At 44.7% G+C, this 9970-nt stretch overlaps 1 pseudogene; it reads right to left on the bottom strand.

The window, feature by feature from the left end:
- Positions 1–3568: 3568 nt before the first annotated feature.
- On the bottom strand, positions 3569–3684 carry LOC120605844 (uncharacterized; annotated as a pseudogene).
- Positions 3685–9970: the final 6286 nt, after the last annotated feature.

Below are 9970 nucleotides of genomic sequence, written 5' to 3'. Positions count from 1 at the left end.
CCTCATCTTGTATGCATGTGTGCTTTTGTTTTCCCACCTTCCCAGCAAAAGGGGAGGTATGAAGCCGAACTGAAGCACTTACATAACGAGATGCAGAAAAAAAAAAGGAGCCGAAGGAAAAAGATCAGAAGCTTTCTCCCCCTTGTCCCCAGCCTGCAAATGCACTTGTTCTGAGCAGGCGGCGTCCCAGCCAGGCTGGGTTCAGCTCTGCCAAAGCTGGAAGGAGACCCCAAGCAGCCCGGGCCTCATTTCTGAAGGGTGTTATTTCACCCCTGCTTCCCAGATAATGTAACTGAGTCACTCAATTGAGCATAAAATAGAAATTTGGCTTCTTATCTGCCTCAGACCTGACTTTACTATTTTCTTTCTGCAAAATACATTTTTCACTATCTTATCTTCTAATAAACAATCCTAGCTCGGCAGCCTTGTGGCAATGGCGCTGAATGCATTTAAGAGACATATTTTTCCTCTCACTCCCTGCTTAGAGTTTTCTGTTTAAAAGCCTGCATTTTCTTTTCCTCCCTTTTGGAAAAAAAAAAAAAATATATATATATATATCCCATTTGTATGCCGTCTTCCTTTAAAGAACACATATTTTTCCTGAGTTGTTCTGATGGGTCCCTTCTCATTTTCCCTTTTGCTCTTTTGATCAATGTTAAAAGAGGAACTGACTTCCACAGCAACAGTGTATGAATTTGATGGATTTTAAGGCTGGGTGGGGGAGGTCAGAGCAGCAACTTCTAGGAAAGGGGCCATTTCTAGAGTGGTCAGACTCCAGCGGGTTCTCCCAGATTGTATGGTGGGCAGGACATGTACTGATGGAAAATCTGGCTATGAATGTTTAATGCCTTCTCTCAGATGCAGACTGTCATCAGACGCACCAGACAGTGAAGCTTAAGACACAAAGACGAGGAGAAGGGAACCAGCTTTTACCGGAGCTTTCCCCAGAATGATCTTTTGAGAGAACAACCCCATTAAGCAAAGAGGAAGAAACAGCCCCATTATTACAGAGGAGGAAACTGGGGTTCCACGTAGCTAATGCACATTCAAAAGATGGGATTCAATGGCAGGTCTCCAAACCCCCACTTGGGAATTAGAATTACACACACACACACACACACACACACACACACACACACACTTTGTGGCATAGTATCTGTAGTTGTTAGGCAATTGTTTCATTCTAAATATAACCTGAAAAGGCAATGGGGGTAAAAGTCACTGCTCCCCTGGCCTCCATTCCATTACTTCCAACAACTATTGTCTGTGGAAAACATAGTTCTAGGTGGTGGACTTTACACGTGACAAGAGCATGTACCTCCACTGCTTTTGCGGTCTCCTCAGAACACTCGGCCTCTGTCCCATCTGACCCCCGCTAACCCCGCCACCTCATTCCCACCCTCAAACTGCCACACGCTGTTCTCCTGAAAGGTCTTCGCGTTTGATTTCCAGGAGCACCTGGAACACTTACTCCCACCCATCCCTCAAATGTGGGCTCAAAGGCCGCCTCCTCAGAGAAGGCTTTGTGGCCATCTTACCAGCAGGCTGTCCCCTTATTATTCTTGCCACAGCACTGCCCCCCGTCCTTCGCGACATTGTCGCAAACCCCTGCATTTGTGCTGGTGCATCTGTACGTGTAATGTCTACGTCCACCACCAGTCTGTTAGCTCCAGAGAAGGAGGAACTGTTTCCCTTTGTTTTCGACACATCAATCTGGCACCGAATGGGTGCCCAGCACATATTTATTGAACAAATCAATGAATTTTTTTAAAATGTGACTCACAACCACCGTGGGTGACAGGTTATTTTTATCCTCATTTTCTAATAAACAATGAAATCAACAAGAATTAACATCTCTTCCACACTTACTGTGCGTCTGGTAGGATTCTAAGAGCTGTAACACTCACTACAATCATCTAAGGTGGGCACTATTCTTATTCCCATTTTACATATGAAGAAACTGAGGCACAGACAGCCCACAGCTGAGGCCAGAGCACAGGATTTCTGTGTAAAACTTCTGCTCTTCCTATTCAACCACAGGGCCTTACTGAGCCAGCAACGGCGAGAAAGAAATAACCAAGAAAAAGGATCATATAAAAATTACACTTACTTCAAGTCACTATTTGCATTGGATAATTATCTAATGAAGAGTCTGTAATCTCCTCCAACACTTGGCAATCTTAGGTTAAAGATATTCATGCAAAAAAGACAAGGCATATTTTCTAATCTGGTTTGGACCCTAGGGACGGTCCTGGTGGAGAGACCTTCCGGAACAAGATCACCTACCTACCTGCTTTGCTTTCCCCTGGGAGTGCATGCCTCAGGCTGGCTACCCTTTGCCCACACTCAGGTCTCTGCCAGGCTGAGAACTCCATTTCTCACTACCAGCCAAGGGAATAAGATGAGGTCACTAGGGCCTCCTGTTCCTGCAGGAAGCCAGAGAAGATTAATCTGTGCACAGAGATGATGCCTGGCGGTCAAGATTTATGAGAGAAATCCAGGCCAAGGTCCCTGGTTCTTGTTTTCTTCTGTCTGTATTATGACTACCACAGAGCCCTGTGGTTGGAAGAAACTTCCAGAGGTCATCTGATCCAGTCCCCTGCCTGATATTCACAACATTTAAGCTCTCTGCAGCTTTCTCTCCTCCCTGTAGTGCAAACTGGGTGAAGTCTGAGCCTTTTAACCTGGCATCTGAGATCCCCAATGATCTGGCTCCACGCTGCCTAATTGCATCTTCAACTCCAACATGAACTCCACTGCAGCCAAAGTGGCATCTCCCCTTATCTCCCAAGCTCCATCTACTTGTCCATGCTGTAACTCCCACTTGCAATGACTTCCCCCTGCTCTTTGGCGACGTGAACTTTAGAAGCCTCCATGCAAACTCCAATCCTCTATGGGCCTTCTCCGCCATCATAGGTCATCATCACATGAGTTCATATTAATGAGGATATATCTTCAATTCGCTAAATTTTTATAATCTCATCACTTCTTCGTGACTTTAAGGCACCGTTATGACACATTACTATTTCTTGTGCACCTAATGCACCAGACCCTCACAGTGTGGTACCTACTCTCCCTAAATAGCCTCCACAAACAACATGCACCGCTGTGCCTTTGCACAATGCTGTTTTCTCTACTACGATGGCTCTTTCCCCTCTTCTCAGCCCAATGAACTCCTCATCCATCAAGGCAGACGGGAACTAACATAGTGCCATATGCCAAGTACCACGCCAGGCTGGGCTTTGTATACATGATCTCAATTCATCTTTATAAAAACCCTAGGATACAGCATGTATTATGCCCAGTCTGTAGATGATAATGAGGCTCAAAGAGTATAAATTCATTTATATATTAATCTAGTCATTCAATCAACAGTTATTTATTTTACATCTATGGTGGAACTCACCTGTCAGGATGCTTATTGCTCATGATAAATTTCTGAGAGCAAAACAGCTCAAAGAGAAGACATTTGGGCCTCCAAAAGGGAATTATTTGGGAGAAAGAAACCTTGGCTGACCTCACAGATTGCAAGGACGTCAGTTTACAATCCCTTATTTTTTATATTTTACGCCTACAGCACCTGGTCTTCCTAGGTGGTCTCCCATCCAAGTACTAACCAGGCCCGACCCTGCTTAGCTTCCGAGATCAGAGAGCGGGCTTGTTCAGGATGGCATGGCCGTAGACCCACCCTATATTTTTTAAGGAAAAATGTTTTGAACTTTTTCTCTTTAATTTTTTTCTTGTAACCAATTAGTCCCATCTCTCACCCTGACTCAAGTTCCAAAGTGGAGTGGGGGCTGCACCCTGGCTCAGTGTCCCCGCTGTACGAAGCTGTAAGCTCTTCCTCAGAAAGGCACGCCCCAGCTGGGAAGCCAGACTGGGGAGGGTCATGGCCCCCTCTCAGGCTCCAGTCCTAGTGCCAGGGGCTCCCAGGCCTGCCTCAGACCTGAGATCTCACCGAGATAATAAAGAAGCAGCACAACACTGACAGCCCGCCCCGCGTCTTCGGTACATCCCGATAATGGTCCCTAATGGTCACATAAACTGTGTGTCCCAGACTCAGTGACTCCAGGCGCTCTGGCGGGGGCCCAGCAGGGCTGCTCCAGTATACCCACTCCCTGCACCTGTGCGTCTTGCTCAACTAAGGGCGGCTCCTTAGAGAAGAGGTCTGTAGAGTCGAAAGTTGCACCTGCTTTTCAGACATGCAACCTACATGGAATTAGGAGGAAGCAATAATGTGCTACGCCTGTGCTCGACAAACAGACACATGTGGTTCCAGTCTTCATGGAGCACCCAGTCTGATGGGGAAGGTGGGCCACTGCTATGCAGTGTGCCAAGAGAACAGGGAGCTGGGACACCATGGGGCCTACATGAGGGGAGGGGGTGCACCCTCCTCAATCTTGAAAAGGAAGGCAATTTTCTATACACTGGCCCCTGCATTTACTAAGCTCCTGCTATGAGCCCAGCATGGAAACACCCTGATAAGATACGGGTTGCCTGATATCTCATTCTGTGTTTTTCACTAAACAATGTCCCTTTCTGTATTAATAGACTAGGCCTGCCATAGCAAAATGCCAAAAACTGGGTGGCTTAAACAACAGAAACTCCTTTTTCTACAAATCTGAAGGCCGAAATTTCAAGGTCAAGGTGTTGGCTGCTCTTGTGTCTCCTGAGGCCTCTCTCCTTGGCTTGCAGACAACCTCCTCCTCACTGTGTTCTCACGCAGCCTCTTCCCTGTGTATGAATGAGCACCCTACTGTCTCATCCTCTTCCTATAACACCTGACGGAGTGGTTCAGGGCATACCCTAACAGCCTCGTTTTAACTTAATCACCTCTTTAGAGGCCCTGTCTCCAAATACAGCCTCACTGGAGGTTAGGGCTTCAACGTATGAATGGGGCGGGGTGGGGCGCAGTCTAAAACACTTTCCATGTATAAAGTATGTTACATTTTGAAGTTTAAAAAACATTTTAACTGCTTTCAAGAACAAGAGCTTTGGAGACAGGCAAAGCTTAGGTGCGACTTCCAGACCTGCCACTGACCTGCTCCTCGACCTTGGACACGTGACCTTAGGAACCCTCAATTTTACACAGGCCTGCCTCAGAACTGTGTATCGCCCAGATAATAGAGCAGCACAAGTAACTTGAGATGTTTGACTTACAAGTAAGTGTCTTGGTAGGATTAGAGACTGAGTTATAGAGAGCACTTAATTAATGGTACTGATGCTACCAGTGGTATTTACTGATAGAAAAAATGGTAACTTGAGATAAGACTAGACCTAGATAGTAAAAGCCAGCATTTATGGAGCACAAATATGCCAGGCATGATTCTAAGTGGATTTGCTCATTTAACTCTTAAAACAATGCCAGGAAGTAGGAACTATTATTATCCCCATTTTATAAACGGGAAAGTGAAGCACAAGGTTAAGTAGATATCCTTGAGATATCCTCAAGGTCAAATATAGCTAATAAATGGAAGATCTGGAATCTGAACCCAGGCACTCTGGCTCCCACACAGTCCATCTTATTACAGCTAATTCACTAAGGACTTCAGACAATGCACTGAACCTCTCAAAATAAAAGCCAACAGCCTACCATTGAAACAAAAAATTAACTCTTAGAGGATAAAGTGCTCAAGAAAGTTACTTATTTTTTGCTTGAACTTCACAGTTTTCATGGATTTTTATTAGAGAAACAACAATGACAACATTTTTCAGACAGGGCAGACAATAGGAAAAACATGACCCATCTACAAATGAGCTGATGAAATCCCCACCCCAAGTAGAAAACATAGCTTGAGTCCATCCTTTAAAGCCTAGAACGTTGATTAAAATACTTTTATAAAGTAGAAAAAAATAAAGCTAATATTAAAAAATCCTGTTTTATTAATCCCCAAAGGGAAGATTTTATTAATTCCTTTAGAATCCAATAAAAATTGTGTTTTTTAATCAACTTTGTTTTCCAACTCCTGCCCAAGTGTCAAATAATCATAAAGTAGCTCCTATTTCTTGAGAAGCTTCCAGATACAGGGGCTGCATCAAGAGCCTGGGTGACAGATATGGACCCAGAGCTCCTAAGACAATCCTGTTAGACAAGACAAACTGTGAAATATTAAGTGCTATCAACATGATATGAAAAAGCGATGCTCATGAGGGTGACCTTTGTCTATTTTGTCCCCATACAAACAGGAAGCATTTGTTCCAGAACAGTACCTGACACAATACAGGCCCTCAATAAATATCTGTTGAATAAGCAGACAAGAGAATAATCATGCAGTATCTTAGAAACATGGTAAGAAGTTGAGCTTTAACTCAAAAAAAGACAAAAAAAAACAAAAAACAAAAAAAAAAAACCTAAAAATGAAGCAGACTAATAAAGTGGTCTAATTTGGATTTTTTTTGTTTGGTTTTTTTTGTTGGTTATTTTTTTTTGGAAAATCACCTTGACATACTTTTGGTAGGTGTGGGGAGGTCAGTGAAACAAGAATACCAATTAGGAGGCCATTACATAGAACCATAGTGGACGAGACGAGAAGAAATCGGTTTTAGGATACAGTTGGGACCTAGAGATCACAGAACACGCTCACAGACTGAATATGAGAGAGGAAGGAAAGCATGGAATCAGTATGACCTCCTGGCACTTCGCTTGAACATCTGACTGAACATCTGGATGATTATAACATTTACTGAGAGGGGAGTAACACAAGGAGGATTGGGTTCTGCGTTCAGAGAGGGCAAACATCAAGAATTGTCTTGGGCAGAGATACCAAATGGTCGGATGGCTAAGGCAAGAGCTCTGAAGGATGTTAGGTTGTCTGCATACTGAGGGGTGGTGGTGGCGATGCTGGGTGGCCCACCAGAAGTTTCTGAGTCAAGGTTAAGGCTTGCCTTTCTGCCACCATATTAAACCTATGCCTCAGCCAAACTAAAACCACAGGGTGCTTTAGAAACAGATAAAATCATGAATGTAAATCCACAAACACCAAGGACGCTGTGGACCAGAGCCCGCATTTCCTGAAGAATACCCACGACTTCCAAATGGACTCCCGCCTCCTCTGAGTTGCTTCTCCAAGCCTCTCTAGCCCTTGCCGACAACCAGTGAGTTCTAGGCAAGTTGCTGGCACCCACATATAGTTAAAGTCCACCCCGAAAACTGTGGGTTTAATCAGATGCACGGCTTCATCACTTGGGCTTAATGAGGTAAACCAGACCTCCGGTAATACTGCCTGTATAATTGACGTGGTTCTCTGGGAAACATTACACTTTATAATGAAAATACTGTATATAATTAGAATCTAATAGGAAGAAAATAGTAATTAGCCAGAATTAACTGAACAGACGCAATCAGGCAAATAAAGGTTATCCTCAGGAGAGGACCCTTCAGAGTTCAAATGCACGTCCTATAATTGTAGAGAAGCCCCAGTAATTAAGGGTAATTTTTTCCCTCCAACGTGGTGGAAGGGATTTTTTCTTTCTTTTTTTGCTGAGTGGCAGATTTAGTCTGGCCAACACCGAAAAGGGATCTGGAAGGTCGTGCGTGCAGTTCCGTAGGAGAAAGGGGAAGGCAAGAGAAAAGCAGGGAACCCAAAGCCTAAAATTCCAGGTTTGAATTCCAGGTCCACCTCTGTCCTCAACAGCTGTGTAACCTTGAGTGAGTTACTCCTCCTCTCTAAATAATCATGATAATAACAGTGGCTGCCATTTATTGTTTACTTAACCATGAGCTGAGTCATACACTTTTCATACATCTAATTTTTCTGTCTCTAACTACTGAATATTTTGTTTGTTTGTTTTAAAACAAAGATTTTTCTTTCCTCCTCCATCAGATTATATTAGACAATGAAAAGATGAATACTAATGACAAAAATAACAACTCCAGGGTTGTCGTGAGGGCCCATTGAGATTACGGCCCTTTTCAAGCTACAGAGACAAAGAAACCACCTGTTTGCACCAAGAACTTTACAAGAGCCTGGAGCCGTCAGTCGCAAGCCTGAACAGCCCCTGCGAGATAACATCCACCCAATAAATGACGGTGCCGCCTCTTGCATCATTAGGGAGCCAGCCCATGCTCAAAGCTCAGCCACAAACGTGCTCTCTGAAGGACATGGCGTCACCCACTGACCTGCTCAGCTGGCGGGCGGGCCGGAGCAGAGTTCCGCTGGAGGACAGCCAGCCCTGAGCGAAGCCAGGGAGGCCTGTGTGCAACGAGCTGCCCACGCGGTCCGGAGCAGCAGCTCTTCCTGCGTCACGGTCACCGGCTCTCTGTGGTTCTCAGAATTTTCCCCCAAAGCCTCTTTGCCGTTTTCGTCGTACGACCAGTTGGCCGTAAGGCAACTGCGCCGTAAAAGATAAGAAAAAATAAGAGGGGCATTAAAAAGGACATAATGAAACATTAAAAAAAAAAAAAGAAAAATCCAAAATTAGAAAGACGTTCTTGCAAAAATGAAAATACATTGTCGCCGAAGTCTTTTCTTCATAGTATCATTTATTTTTTATTTATTTATTTATTTATTTTTTGGCCTGTTGATTCGTCTCCTTGTTCGGCTTCACTACAATTTTCACTACAATTTCTTCCTTCATTAAGAGAGGTATCAGTTTCCAACTGAAGCATCTGTAATAAGTGCTCTTGATGAAGACTCATGAATTCATAGCCGCCTCTGTCGTATTTATTTGCCACGCTATTTAAACTTTGTTTTGATGGGAGCGAGGGATGTCTGCGCTTATCCAAGGTTTTGCAAACTGATGCACTATCTTTCTCTAGCACCATGTGCGATCTGGAATGAAAATGCACGTCATCCACTCTTTTGAGATCACCATGCCCACCCTCATTGTATAGACCATTATGAGGACTAAGATTTATATAATGTAAAAATGGGAGTGACTTCAAGAACTTCGTTAGCGGAGAAGCTTTAACACTTTACATCTGCCAAATGTAAAACAGTTAACCAGCTATCGTACCTTTTACGGCAAAATTGCCTTACGGCCAATTAGTTGCGCGGCAAAACTGTTTGCATGAAAATGCTGCGGCGAAGGTGTTTACTGGCAAAAATGCTTACGGCAAACCTGCCGACCCTGGTCTCCATGCGAGAATTCTAATGCCAACAAAGAACCTTTTTATCATCAGCAGGAGAGAAACGTGTTTGGCCCGGGGTCATACATCACAGCAGTTGACCCTGAACCACCTGACAGTTGATTCTCTGAGCAGATTCAGTCAACAATGGTGAGCATCGACCTTGCACCAATCCCAGTGTGGGCACTGGAGTGACAGAGCCGTCCTTCGTGGAGATTGCAGGACATGGTAAGTGCTGTGAGGAAGGATGCCATGTGAGGTTATTGAATACCACCTGGGAAGGATGGAGACGGGTCTGGGGAGACTTCCTGAGGGAGGCAGCATTTGAGTAAGACCTTGTGAAGTGGAGATAGGAGAGAGGGATGTTTGGGCAAAAAGGACCGGCTCTGGCAAAGGTATGATCACAGATGGATGCACAGTATATGATGGGGGGCATATCTTTAGAGAAGCGAGAGATTTCTAGTCCTCTCCTCAAAGGAGAAATGTGGATACCTCGGGTTCCTATGTCCACTCCCACCCTCCTCTCTCTCCGTGAGAGAAGTAATGGGTTTGATTGGTGAGGCTGCAGAGCAGCCTGTCCTGTCTTCCAAAGGGCTTACATGGGAAAACCAAGATAAATGGTGTCTTCCAGGTGTGGATAAAGAGGTCTCTCTTGGGTCCCCTTCACCTGCCTCTGCCCAGCAGCGGTGGGTACAGGACACAGGTCCAGTCAGGCTTTTGTTTGCTGTGCCAGCTTGTCTACCTGTTGTAGGGTGGATGGGTTCCACAGTCCAGAGGTCCAAGTGCAGCTCTGCCATTAGTAAATCTGCTATGGGTTTTTACTTCCTACCTGAATGTTTGTGTTTGTCTAATTGAGTCTAACCCTCCATCGTGTGGTACAGGATCAGTGCATGGTTTGGTGTA

Source organism: Pteropus medius, unplaced genomic scaffold (assembly GCF_902729225.1).
Source record: "Pteropus medius unplaced genomic scaffold, Ma_sr-lr_union100, whole genome shotgun sequence".
NCBI lineage: Eukaryota > Metazoa > Chordata > Mammalia > Chiroptera > Pteropodidae > Pteropus > Pteropus medius.
This window is presented reverse-complemented; position numbering and strand designations above follow the sequence as displayed.